The following is a 12430-nucleotide window of genomic DNA, read 5'->3' on the forward strand; positions in this document are numbered from 1 at the left end:
TGTAAATAGTATGTGGGGGATAGCAACCGAAGGGTTGCCAGAAAGGGCACAAGTTGTGGCAAAGTGCATTCTTTAAACCACAGGAAAGAAAAAGAACAGCAAAAGAGTTTTGAAATCAATTCTCCGAATGGGGTGGTGCGTATGATCCGCGGCAGGGCAAGAATGGGTGGAATCCCCGAGTAGGGCGGTGACCAGTGCCATTACTCCGCTACCCAAGCTTGGCTGACCAAATGTATAGGGAGTCCTCAGGCAGGGCGGGGATGAGTGCCGTTACTCCATTGCCTGAGTGACCTTCCAAGAGCGGTAAGAATTTGGAAGTATATGGGCTCCAGACAAACTTGTTTCTCTAACTGCCATGTGGCATCAGAAGAGTAATTATGACTGCATCAAGAAACCTGAACAAGACACTCAAAATCATACAAGAGAGAACGAACAACATTTAAAAACAAATTAAACATAAAAGCGGGCAGGTTCCATCAGAGTCCAGGACACCGTAAATCTCAATCGGTTCCTGACTCATCATCTGGACACCTCAAGGTTCCATTCCAAAAAGATTTGCAAAGGGGTTACCATGGTGGGAGTCAGACTCAGAGTTGTCACCATCTCCCGGGTGCCAAACCCGTTCATGGAGTTTGCATGCTAACGCGGCGTGTGCCGATGTGGGGCACATTTCATCATTTCTCGTCAGGTGACAGGAATTATCACGGTGCCAGTGCTTCATGTTCCATAGTGAGGTTGCAAGGGGGCCGTCGCTATCGGCGGGTGGCGGGTCAGGTTCCGGTGTGGGCAAATAAATCATATCAAAGAGGCTGAGCGTATTGTGGTTGGGGGCTCTGGGCCTGTAGTGACTGGGGCCTTGTTTGTGGGATCTTTGTTCGGGTCTCTCAGGGGCTTCAGTTGTGCTGTCGCTAGCAGCCAAATCAAGCGTCAGGGTGAAATTTGATTCTGGGGGCGTGGTCAAGGTCGTGTCTGTGGACGTGCTGCTGCTGCTGGGGGAGAAGGAACTCCGGTTGTCAGTGGGCGGGTCCTCATTGTCTGCCATCGCCAATGAGATGTGGTGCGAGTGGCTGCATTTAATTTCTCGCTTTTACTTAAATTTCCTTCTCTACTTCTTTCCTTCTCCTCAAGCTGTTTACAGAGTGTCCTCACGACCTCCTCTGTGCCTCGCAATTGTGCCAGACAGGACACGATTGCCATCGGCTTACGAACCTTAGTCAAACTCCTCTTATGGATCTCGGTCAGGCTGTCCCACCAAGTCTGTCCTATGCTGCCAGGACCTATCTCTTCATTGGCGCAAAATTCCGACCATAGGGGCCATCCTTTCCCCTTTAGGATCTCCTAATCTCTTCTTCCCATACGGGACACTTGATACTGATCTATTGGTCGTTGCGACCTTGGGCTCTTGTGGATGCATTAGGCGTTCCATTGCCTTGATGGCCATCCCTACAAATATTTCTGTCTCCCGGACATTTGGAACAATGGGAAATAAAGCGGTGGTGCAAACACGGGTACGGCTTAAGCTATTTTCCGGTTTATGCAACTCCTGAAAGTTTCACGCAACAAAATCTATCGAGTTTACCTTATCTCCCTTTGTTAGGACGCATGCAAATTACACAATTCCGAATTCTGGAGGTCTGATCGATACTGGTTTCGCTTGTGGTTTTTTTTACTTTGCCAATTTGGATTCTAATTCAAATGCTTTTGTGGGTTCTCTCGGAGTGACACGGTCACTTCTGGGTCGAGTCCCGTCAGATGTCGCCAATAACTGTTACGAGTCGTTCTTATACTCTTTTCTCTGTCCTTTCTGTGTATCTGTTCCAATTATGGCAATCAGTGAATTCGCCCTTCTTTCTATGTTATCTATGTCCTAATGCTTAGAGTCGCCAGGTATCAAATGATACCACCACAAGTTTCAACCGGCTATCGATCAAAGAGCCAAACACCAGTTAGTTAGTTCAAGGTCAAAGGTACTTTATTTACACACAATTAGTCATGCAACATAAACACTACTGGTTAACTACACCTATCAACTAAGACAACCTGTACGTTACTTCGGGCACCCGTCTTAGGTCAGAAAACAGTGGCCGCTGTTCGATTCTGGATCTTCTCGGGTCCGAAGGAGTAACTGCTGCTCAGCTGGGCTCATCCGTCTCGTAGCGAGCGTTGAACTTGGACTTGCTTCTGGTGTTGCTGCAATTGGAGATGGCCGTGACCGGGGTACCAGGTCCAAGAGAGGGCGAACATGTGGCAAACTCTTCTTCTTATATTTAGGGGTTCTAGGACCGCTCTTTTGGGCGGTCCTCCGGTTTGGGCCCTACTAATTGGGTGATCCCTGATCACTCCGTTCGATTCCGAATCAATAATTGGGCGGAGATCTGGATGGCTGTGCGTGTCCCAAGCGGTCACTGACCCCGTTGTTTGCGTTTCCCTTGACCAGGGAGTGGCGCCGAAATGTCTGGGACTGTCCAGGTTGCTCGAATACCTTTGTCTTGGTGAAGATGGGCCATCAAATGCTAATCGGCTCCATTAAAATGCTAATTAGACGGATTTTCGATACAGTCTGGACTTCTTGCTTACAAATATGCATTTCAGGCTCTGAGCCTGCCTGAGTCTTGGCTTGTCCATTTTACCCGCTAGGCTTTGCGAGTTTCTCTGTACCTAGTTGTAAGTGGCCATCCCAGATGGCTACAGGTGGGAGGATGGGATTGTTGTTATTGATAAGGGGATTGACATTATATTTGTTACTGCTTATTGTTTATTATTGGTGGGTGCAAATTTGGAAGAGAATGTGAAAAAAGAGGAGAATAAAAATATTTTAAAAACAAAACAAAACCTAATTACGTCCATTAGCTAAAACGTCTATTAACTAAACAATCACTGTTTGTCGATGTGCCATTTGTCAATGTGTTCTGTTGATTATTCTTTTTGTCTACTATGTACGTACTGTGTACGTTCCCTCAGTCGCAGAAAAATACTTTTCACTGTACTTCGGTACCTGTGACAATAGATCAAATCAAATTGTTATGGGCTAGGGTTTAGAGAACCCCAAACGGTATCATGGAGTCCCCCTGACTAACAACTTTCAATAGATTGTGGTATGGGGAGCACATGGCGCACCCTACAGGTGTGGTACAGCAGAAATGGAAATGTATTTATTAAAGCAAAACAATGTTTATTCTATGAACTCAAGTTAACCTTTTTAAAACAAACAGTGAATATCTTAGCAACCATTAATTCAAAGATAACCCCCAAAGAATACAACACTAAGTAATCTGTATGCTGTTCTTTTAACACCCAGAAGACTTAACAAACCTTTAAACATAAGCACATCAGAGTTTACAGTCACTACTGAAAACATTTATAATTCTTCTGAATTCACCAAATGATTAAGAAATAGTCCTTCACGGCAGAGATCAACAGTACAGCTGCTTTGCCTGACTTCAGCTGCAACACACTGAGAAATGAGACTAAAAAGACAGACACACCAAAGCTTTTCTCAAAATGAAACTAAAAAGCAGAACCAGAGCTCAGCTCCACCCACACTCTGACATCACTGCAGTAACATGAGCAGCCAAACTTTTCTTCAAGGTACTTTTCTTAAATACCCATTTCTTAAAGGTAGTCTCACATGACACCTCCCCCAAAGAGAAAAAAACCCATCAACTTCAAGATGGTTTCATTTTTCACCTTTTCACCATTCTTTAAGAAATGCACACAGTAAATATACTTTTTCATTTTAAAAAAACCACGCAAACAGGAAAACTAATATAGTCCATTTTTTCCCCCGTTCTTCTTCCTCCAACTGAAATCCTTCATGATTGACAGTCTCTTTAAAAAAGAAGGTCTCTGCACGATCCACCCATTTCTCTACGCCTCAGCATTTCTCTTTAAAGTCAGATACTTTAGTTCAATCTAACCACAGACTCCCTTGCAATTCTCCAACACAGGAGCATTGGTTATCACAGCTTTCAGGCAGTCAAATGCCTATTGAAACTCTGCTGTCCACTGGAATTTGTTACTCTTCTTGAGCAAGTCTGTCAGTGGAGCAATCATGCACCAAAACGTGATCTCTCTGCACAGCAGCATGTTTTAATTTTTTATCATTTAAATAATAATCCCTTTTGCCGTTATTCTTACCAAAATGGATAACCTCACATTTGTCAACATTGTATTCCATCTGCCAGACCCTAGCCCATTCACTTAGCCTGTCCAAATCCCTCTGCAGACTTCCAGTATCCTCTGCACCTTTTGCTTTACCACTTATCTTAGTGTCGTCTGCAAACTTGGACACATTGCCCTTGGTCCCCAACTCCAAATCATCTATGTAAATTGTGAACAGTTGTGGGCCCAACACTGATCCTTGAGGGACACCACTAGCTACTGATTGCCAACCAGAGAAACACCCATTAATCCCCACTCTTTGCTTTCTATTAATTAACCAATCCTCTATCCATGCTCCTACTTTCCCCTTAATGCCATGCATCTTTATCTTATGCAACAACCTTTTGTGTGGCACCTTGTCAAAGGCTTTCTGGAAATCCAGATATACCACATCCATTGGCTCCCCGTTGTCTACCGCACTGTTAATGTCCTCAAAAAATTCCACTAAATTAGTTAGGCACGACCTGCCCTTTATGAACCCATGCTGCGTCTGTCCAATGGGACAATTTCCATCCAGATGCCTCGCTATTTCTTCCTTGATGATAGATTCCAGCATCTTCCCTACTACCGAAGTTAAGCTCACTGGCCTATAATTACCCACTTTCTGCCTACCTCCTTTTTTAAACAGTGGTGTCGCGTTTGCTAATTTCCAATCCGCCGGGACCATCCCAGAGTCTAGTGAATTTTGGTAAATTATCGCTAGTGCATTTGCAATTTCCCTAGCCATCTCTTTTAGCACTCTGGGATGCATTCCATCAGGGCCAGGAGACTTGTCTACCTTTAGCCCCATTAGCTTGTGTGACCATTCGACCCTGTCCGATTGTATGGCCAAGGAAAGTGATTTGGGATTTTCCAAATTCACTTTTGGCTAGGTTTATCACCAAATCCACCTCCTGAAGTTGACCGAATAACTCCATCAGGTGTTTCAAATGGTCTTTCCATGTCTGGCTGAAAATTACCAGATCGTCGATGTATACCACACAATTGGGTAATCCTGAAACGACTGTGTTAGTTAACCGTTGAAATGTGGCTGGGGCGTATTTCATGCCAAATGGCAAAACTTTGAGTTGGTATATACCATCTGGAGTCACAAAAGCTGAAATCTCCTTCGCCCTTTCGGATAAAGGGACCTGCCAGTAACCGTTAAGTAAATCCAATTTGGAAATAAAAGCTGACTGTCCCACTTTCTCAATGCAATACTCCAAACGTGGGATAGGATAAGAGTCCGTTCTTGTAACTGCATTAACCTTTCTAAAGTCCACACACAACCATTGGGCACCGTCTGGTTCAGGTACCATCATTATGGATGAGCTCCATTGGCTGCAACCCACTTCAATTATGCCATTTTTAAGCATACTCTCAATCTCTTTGTTAACCTGTGCCAATTTTAAAGGGTTAAGTCTGTATGGATGTTGTTTGATTGGAACAGCATTTCCCACATCGACATCATGGATAGCCATTTTAGTACTTCCCAATTTACCTCCACAAACCTGCCCATGTGATATCAATAACTCTTTCCGGTCAGTTCATTTTTCCTCTGGAAGATAACTCAACAATTTATCCCAATTTTTAACAACATCCTCATTTTCCAATTTAATTTGAGGTATGTCAAATTCACAGTCATCTGGATTTGGTTTGTCACTTTGAGTTAGAATCATTAAAACCTCCTCCTTTTTCTCTCCTTCCCTTTCAAAGTACCTTTTAAGCATATTCACATGACACACTCGGCGAGTCTTCCTTCTATCTGGTGTTTTTACCACATAATTCACCTCACTTAATTTCCTTTCAATCTGATAATGTCCACAAAATCTAGCTTTTAAAGGCTCACCTACCACTGGTAACAACACAGAAACTTTATCTCCACTGGCAAAACTACGAACCTTGGATTTCTTGTCTGCTACCCATTCCATCACATTTTGTGCAACTTTCAAATGTTCTCTAGCCAATTCATCTGTTCTATTTAATCGTTCATTAAAATTTGACACGTAATCCAATAATGTAATTTCAGATTTCTCACTCACCAATTTTTCCTTCATCAATTTAAGTGGTCCTCTTACCTCATGACCAAAAATTAGTTCAAAAGGACTAAATTTGGTTGACTCATTTTGTGCATCTCTAATTGCAAACAGTACGAATGGAATTTCTTTATCCCAATCCTCTGGATAATCTTGACACTAAGCCCTCAACATTGTCTTTAATGTCTGATGCCACCTTTCTAATGCTCCCTGCGATTCTGGATGATGCAGTTGATTTAAATTGTTTTATTCCTAAGCTATCCATAACTTCTTTGAATAACTTTGAGGTAAAATTTGATCCTTGATCCGATTGTATTTCTGTGGGTAGTCCATATCGAGCAAAGAATTTAAGTAACTCCTCCACAATCTTTTTAGCTGTAATATATTATACTGGAATGGCCTCTGGAAACCTAGTAGACACATCCATTATAGTCAAAAGAATTGGCAAAAGTCCTGCACCATGGAGTGTGTGTCCTGCTCCATGGAGTGTGTGTCCTGCACCATGGAGTGTGTGTCCTGCACCATGGAGTGTGTGTCCTGCTCCCTGTAGTGTGTGTCCTGCACCATGGAGTGTGTGTCCTGCTCCATGGAGTGTGTGGCCTGCCCCCTGGAGTGTGTGTCCTGCTCCATGGAATGTGTGTCCTGCACCATGGAGTGTGTGTCCTGCTCCATGGAGTGTGTGTCCTGCACCATGGAGTGTGTGTCCTGCTCCATGGAATGTGTGTCCTGCACCATGGAGTGTGTGTCCTGCTCCATGGAGTGTGTGTCCTGCTCCCTGGAGTGTGTGTCCTGCTCCAAACAGAGAGTAGCAATGGAGGGATGCTTTTCTAATTGGAGGGCTGTGACCAGTGGTGTTCCACAGGGATCAGTGCTGGGACCTTTACTCTTTGTAGTATATATAAATGATTTGGAGAAAAATGTAACTGGTCTGATTAGTAAGTTTGCAGATGACACAAAGGTTGGTGGAATTGCGGATAGCGATGAGGACTGTCGGAGGATACAGCAGGATTTAGATTGTCTGGAGAATTGGGCGGAGAGATGGCAGATGGAGTTTAATCCGGACAAATGTGAGGTAATGCATTTTGGAAGGTCTAATGCAGGTAGGGAACATACAGTGAATGGTAGAACCCTCAAGAGTATTGAAAATCAAAGAGATCTAGGAGTACAGGTCCACAGGTCATTGAAAGGGGCAACACAGGTGGAGAAGGTAGTCATGAAGGCATACGGCATGCTTGCCTTCATTGGCCGGGGCATTGAGTATAAGAATTGGCAAGTCATGTTGCAGCTGTATAGAACCTTAGTTAGGCCACACTTGGAGTATAGTGTTCAATTCTGGTCGCCACACTACCAGAAGGATGTGGAGGCTTTAGAGAGGGTGCAGAAGAGATTTACCAGAATGTTGCCTGGTATGGAGGGCATTAGCTATGAGGAGCGATTGAATAAACTCGGTTTGTTCTCACTGGAACGAAGGAGGTTGAGGGGAGACCTGATAGAGGTATACAAAATTATGAGGGGCATAGACAGAGTGGATAGTCAGAGGCTTTTCCCCAGGGTAGAGGGGTCAATTACTAGGGGGCATAGGTTTAAGGTGAGAGGGGCAAGGTTTAGAGTAGATGTACGAGGCAAGTTTTTTACACAGAGGGTAGTGGGTGCCTGGAACTCGCTACCGGAGGAGGTAGTGGAAGCAGGGACGATAGGGACATTTAAGGGGCATCTTGACAAATATATGAATAGGATGGGAATAGAAGGATACGGACCCAGGAAGTGTAGAAGATTGTAGTTTAGTCGGGCAGCATGGTCGGCACGGGCTTGGAGGGCCGAAGGGCCTGTTCCTGTGCTGTACATTTCTTTGTTGTTTGTTGTTTGGGGAAGCCTTTAAAAACGGAGCTAAGATCTGTATAAACTAAGCGACACTGTGGGTTCCGCCCTTTGGGTTTTTCTTTCTAAGCTGCAAGCGATATGGCAGAGAAAGTTGTCACTGGGGCGACAGCTTCAACACTTTTCCCACCCACTGCAACAATCTATCTCAAAAAGTGAAAATTCTGCTCAGTGTTTTGACTTATGCCAAGGAGCCTGGATCACAGGACCAACTTGGTAAACGCAGCTTGATTCGAATGCATCCCTTATTCCAAAGCTTTTCAACTTGCATTATCTAAAAAAGTCTTTCAACTATATATATGTTTTTGCTCCTTGCTCTCTTTTTTAGATCTGTAGCAGGAGTGCGACCTGATAAAAGCAAGATCAGGGCTAAATAGGACACTGAATATCGCATGCTATAAGCTCTAGCAACATCAGGTTCCTTTCGACAGCATTTTAACAGTTTATAAGTGATGGAGTAGCCCTTTATCCCCTAAGACCCATAGACACATTACAAGACTGACAGGTATACCTATAATTTACTAATGAAAGACAGTAGTTTCCTCCAAGAGGTACTCAAAACATTAACTCCACAGAGTTAAATTCACATTTGTCTGACTAGCATGAAGAGGTTAGTAATGGTCATAGCAGCAAACTCAGAAAAACTTTATTCTAGCCCATTTAATTTTTTTTTTAATTCTAGGGGAGATATAAAAGAAAACCTATTAACACAAATGTAACATTCTGGTTAAGGATCATATCTGAAACATTTCTTTTGCTTTTCAGATCCTGATCAACTAGCACTGCATTTTCTGATTTTGTGAATACTAATGTCATTTATATATCTTTACGTTGGATAAGATCATTTTCTGATTTATTACCTAATTCGTATCATTAGAATTCGTGTTTTCTCTTCGCCAAGAACCGTGGGCTAGATTCTGCATTCTTGGGACTCTGTCCCTCACTCCGGCATCAAAACGGTGGACCACAAATTCCTCGCCCTGCAGGGGGCTAACAGGGACCCAGCGTAGATCTGGCAGTTTTTTCTGCAGAAACGGGCCGTGTCGTGCTCCATGGCAGACCCGGACCGCTGAGCTGGACCTGAAAAATAAACCCCTGAACGGCCGCGCACCTGACCCTCAATGCCCACAGAAACATTTCCCGGCCGCCGTTAAGGTCCCCCCCCTGCCCTCCGAACGGTCCGCCCCCGACCAGGGCGGCCGCGGACTGAGTCCGCAGCTGCCACGCGAGTATCCAACAGGCTGGAGCACATTAGTTCCATGTTGTCGGGACTTCAGCCGGCCGAGGGGTGGGGGGGAGAATGGCGGAGCGTGCCTCTGGCAATGGCCCCAGGTAGGTCCTAGATAGCACGCCGTACTCCCGGAGCACGCCGCTTTTCCGGGCCCGCAGAATTGTGGAACCAGTGCCGGTCGCGATTCCTTGCGGGAGAATGGATTCTCCACCCCCGCGCCGGCCGCAATTCTGGCGCCCGGGTGCGGATAGTCCCGATTTCGTGCACCAAAATGCATTCTCCGCCCCGTCGCCGAACGCGATTTCGGTGTCGGGAGGCGGAGAATCCAGCCCCTCATTTTTTTTTACGACTTCATTTGATATCATATTGTCTACATTGGGTAGCAGCATCTGCAATATTAATTCAAAATAATCAGTTTTTCAATTAAAAATAAACTACAACTTGAACAGCTTGCAATGTTGATCTTCAATTTCCTTTTACACATTGTATTCCTCTGTTCATAACAGGCTGATAAAGGGATTACAATGACATTTCAAGGCTGACATATGGCCACTTGATGTATATCAATTTTAGCTAAAGTGAGTGTAACAATTCTATTGGGGGTCACTTCAGTCCGATCATTACAGACAGCAGTTTGTCTAATCAGATTGCAAATTAAGTTTGATCACATTCCAGCTTAATCCACTCTCAGTGTCCTATTTACACCACTAAATCAAACCCTGGAAACTGCAGGTGCTGCTTTACAGTCATTACACCCAAGGGGCAAAGGCTTTGTAATAAATAGCAAATAAATTGAAGTGCTGGGAAAGAAATCATCTGACTTGCAAGCTATAGGGCATTTCTAATTATCCAACAGTTTAGCTGGAATTTGTCATTGCCTTGACTCAGCAGAGGTTTTTTCACAGCTGCTGAATGAGGCATGCCTTGCTGGTTTGATTTAATTGAAGCTGGTTATACTGGTGCTTTGCCTCCTCAGCTCAATACCTTCCTTCTCTTCCCCCCGCCCCGCCCCACACACACACACACACACCACCAACCCACTAGCACCCTGTTGCAAAAGTATCAGATGTACATAGCACTTGATGTTTCGACTGTTTCCCTAAGCGTTCTCCAGAGGAAATCGCAAATAACTGTCAACATCATGCCTCATTTATTTCAATTATAGTTAAGAGAGCTTCAAGAGCTGACTGCACAGCCAAGACTGCGACTGCGATATGGATGCTCGTATACTGGAATGTCTATGTGGACATAAAGCATGGTTTTCTATTTGTCTAAATTTAGTGCAGCTTTGAATTGGAGATTCTTTGTTCTTTCTATGTAGACTAATCAACATAAATATCAAGGAATATAATTTTATGCAAGTATGACGGTTCTGAAATTTGGTTACATTTTCAAAATGTAACATTCTGGATCACTTTAATAATTGAACTGAGATGCAGAATAGTATTTCTCCATCCAATAAATGTAACAGTAAATATTTTTTATAGGTCACATCTTGTCACGTTGCACCAATATTGTTTCTCACAATTTGTTCCTATATTGCGGTAGTGCCCTGCTGGTGCCACTGGCTCCGAACAAATAAGCGGCATGCAACAACTGGCATCACCAAAACAAATGTGCCAAATTCATTAAATCCAGCGGCAAGGAAGACCTGTTTTTATTTGACTTACTGACGGCCGTGAATCTGACTATTTTGGAGTTGCTGTTGCTGCTCAAGACTTGTGTGATGGAAGATTATAACTCCAGCAGAACGGGAGTCCTCATCCTTAGCACCAACCCATCCCAGAAGACATAATTTCTGGGGTTTCCAAAGATGGGAATTCCCTCCACCAGAAACCATTGTGCAGACAAGGCAGTCTACACTTTTGTGCCAACCTATTTTACGGTCCTCCTTGAAGTTTATTCTGAGATGCTGGTCATTGCCCACTACGCCTGTTTTTATGATTCCCAGTACACTTATGAACCCCTTTAATTCTTATTACACTCTCTGAGCATCTCATGTCAGTCTGCTTTTCTTTGGCTTTTCTCATTGTACCATATTTTGTCTCCTATCCATACCACTCCTAACCTGTACTTCACTTTTGCATGTTTACAGCTCATTCCATTCCTTTCCCTCTATGTATGGTTACTGTATGCATAATCATAGAATTGTGCAGCACAGAAGGAAGCCATTCAATCCATCACCTGTGCCAGCTCTTTGAAAGAGTTACCTAATTCAATCCTGCACCCTGCAAATCAGTCCTCCTCAGGTACAGGTTGTGGTGTTCAATGGCTTAATTGATCTGTTTCTGATTATGTTAGTCTGTTCACTGATTTATGTTCACTGTGCTTAATTGTTTACGTTTGTGGGTGGAGCCAGAGGGGTAAGTAACTGACACCATAAGGAAGGTTTTGGAATCTGGGCTGCGAGCATGTTTGTAGAAATTCTGTGACTACTGAGTTATTTGAAAGTGCTATAAATAAACCTGTTGTGGATATAGAACTAGTGCTAACTCTGCAATGCTCTGAAATAAATCAGACACATAAGATATATAGCAAACAGATAAATGCATAATGCATGCCCAATTGCATTTTAAAGCTCTTGTGTAATTTGATTCCACCATCCTTTCAGGTAAATCATTCCAGATCTGAAAAACCCCTGTGAAAAATATTTTCCTCACTTCCACTCAAGTTCTTTTGCCAACTATTTTAAATCTAGGGATTTTGGTTATTGACCGACTTGTGCATTGGTATTTTTCTCTCCTTCCCCTTTCATTTATTCCATTCCATTTTAAATACTATTCATCTGGAATATTTTTCAATTCTGAAGGAAGGTTTCTTTCTACCTGAAATGTCAACTGATTGTACTGTCTTGACAGGTACTGCCTGACCTGATGAATGTCTCCAGGTTTTTCTGTTTTAATTTTAGATTTTCAGCATCTGTAATATTTTGCTTGAAGTTCAGCTTGATCAAATAGGTATTTTTACAAGAAAGAGAAGGGAGGTGCTGAACTAAATGCATTTAGGCAATGAATTGAAGAGAGTTCAGATAGTTGAAGGCGCAGCTGCTCTTGTTCCTCTTTCACATGATAGTCTTCAGCATTGCTCACAGACCTGTAGTCAGCTTCTAAGTAAAAAAAGTAAAAGTCCCAGAGATAAAGGTCGC

The sequence above is a fragment of the Scyliorhinus torazame genome, chromosome 15 (assembly GCF_047496885.1).
Source record: "Scyliorhinus torazame isolate Kashiwa2021f chromosome 15, sScyTor2.1, whole genome shotgun sequence".
Taxonomy (NCBI): domain Eukaryota; kingdom Metazoa; phylum Chordata; class Chondrichthyes; order Carcharhiniformes; family Scyliorhinidae; genus Scyliorhinus; species Scyliorhinus torazame.